This window comes from Halyomorpha halys, unplaced genomic scaffold (genome assembly GCF_000696795.3).
Source record: "Halyomorpha halys isolate HHAL.00 unplaced genomic scaffold, Hhal_1.1 Scaffold411.1, whole genome shotgun sequence".
In the NCBI taxonomy this organism is placed as follows: domain Eukaryota; kingdom Metazoa; phylum Arthropoda; class Insecta; order Hemiptera; family Pentatomidae; genus Halyomorpha; species Halyomorpha halys.
In genome coordinates this window covers 248,392-250,739 of record NW_027115883.1, presented here as the reverse complement: position 1 = coordinate 250,739, position 2,348 = coordinate 248,392, and positions in this window count along the sequence as shown.

The following is a 2,348-nucleotide window of genomic DNA, read 5'->3' as shown; positions in this document are numbered from 1 at the left end:
GACCATCAAGTAACCTACAGCATCCATTATTTTATAGAAACCAATATAATATCTTGTAGCTCAACAATCAAAATTAATTGAGCTAACCCTTTAGTACAACCTTTTGGCAAACCCCCATATAACCATTTGTCTTAATAAGAAACAAGAACAGATAGTACGAGCCGAGAAGAAAAAAAAGCAGCTATTCACCCCAAATTTTGATTACTTTAATGAAAACAAGGTATATTTACTAGTAAAAATTGATGAGTCTGCCAAGTATAGATAGGGGGAATAAATATGGAGGCTGTTTAAAAACCTTAAAAAAACACTAATTTTTTATTCGGAGCTTAGCATTATTTAAAGAATAGTAAATTTGCTGAAATATTAGGCCTAAAAGATCTATTTACGTTCAATAGTTCTAGAGATATAGCTTTTTAAAAAGTAAAATTTCTTAAAAATCTACTGAAAGATTAGTAGTTAGTTAATTTTTTTTTAGAATTCTATATCTCAGGAACTATGTGATGTACAGATATCTATTAGCACTCAAATGAAAGCTAGTTCAATGGACTATAAAGAAGTTTATGAACTTTACCTTCGTAGGAATAGCAGTTTTCATGACATTTACTAAAATATATAGATTTATAGTTGATCGGGCAATAAATTAGATTTATGAAAAACTTCATTTCAGAAACCATTGGACGTACATATTTCTGCCAGCGCTCAAATTAAAGCTAGCTAAATTTACTACAAAATAGCTAATATGTTTATCTTTGTAGGAGTAGTAGTTTTTATGATATTTGATAAAATAAACTCACAAAATGTTAATTTCTAGTTGTTATTATAAAATGTTGGATTTTTGAAAAAATATATCTCTAGATCCATAAGACGTACATATGTCTGCTAACACTCAAAATAAAGGAAATTTAAATTACTATAAAGTAGTTTATAACACTTATCTTTGTAGGAGTAGTTTTTATGATATTTACATATGAATATGAACTTGGCAAATGTAAATTTGTCCGAACAACAATAAATCAATTTATTTTAACAAATTTCATGTAAACTATTACTCCTACGATGATAAACATCATAAACTTCTTTATAGATCATTAAACTAGCGTTAAGTTGAATGCTCATAGACATCCGTAGGACAAATGGTTTTTGAGATATAGATTTTTCAAAATAAATTCACTAATTACTGATCTTCCAGTACGTCCCATACAACATTTTTATGAAATGTTGCTTTTTAAAAAGCTATATCTCGAAAACTATTTAACGTAAATAATTCTATTAGGGCTCATAGTTTAGCGAATTTACTCTTCTATAAATGACGTTCTCTTAGGTTTTCTTGTAGTGTTCCTACTTTTTAAGATATAGAGCTCCCAATGAAAAATTGTTTTTTATCGCTATGAAACAGCCACCGTTTTTTATTCCTCCTACCTATACTTGGCAGACTCATCAACTTTGACTATTAATTATACATATTTTTCATTGAAGTAATCAAAAATTGGGGTGAGGTAACTGACTTTTTTTCCTCTTGGGCTACTACTAAGAAGCTTAACCCCTCGTATCACCATTCTTCATTTATTTTCACATATATAAAATACTGTCCATTCCAAATAGTTATACAAGAAATACCTTTATTTTCAATTAATTTTGGTAATATTTACATACACCGGACTCTAGCTCGTCACTGCCATAAGACAATAATGCTGATTAGGCTTGTATACAAGGCTACAAAACATTACTAATTTATAAAAGTATCCTCCTCTACGGAGAACCTATACTGGATAACAGCACCCACAACAGCGAAGAAACTCCAACAGTTTCAGAATATTATCCTCAGAAAACTGATTACATCCATACAACACTTTGTCGACAGTGATAGAATTCATCTCACGGAGGCACATAAAATTCATCGATAGCCTCTAACACTGCATTAACCCACTGTTCGAGACATTTACACCAACAGAGCGTTCTTCTAACTTATTACTGACATCATGAAACTTCCCGAGCCCTGCCATCAGACAGTAGACACAAGACTTTTCCCTTTCTATGTCTATCTTATTCCTTTTCTTCAGTTCTCTCTTAAAATGCATCAAATGCAGTAGAAGAGATTGCTTTGATTAATACTAGTATCTCCCTCTCCATATATCAAACCCTAAAGAACCAATGGGCTTAGAAAAAATATATATATATATCAAGAACAAAGTTTGCTGCTGTCAAGCGACGAATGGTTGGATAATACAAAAAAAACACGGAACTAAAGTCTAATAATAATACCATAAGGACTAGACTTATAGTCTATCACCACATAATGGGCCTATAATCGTACATTTTATGTAAACCAATAAAATATCATGTAGCTC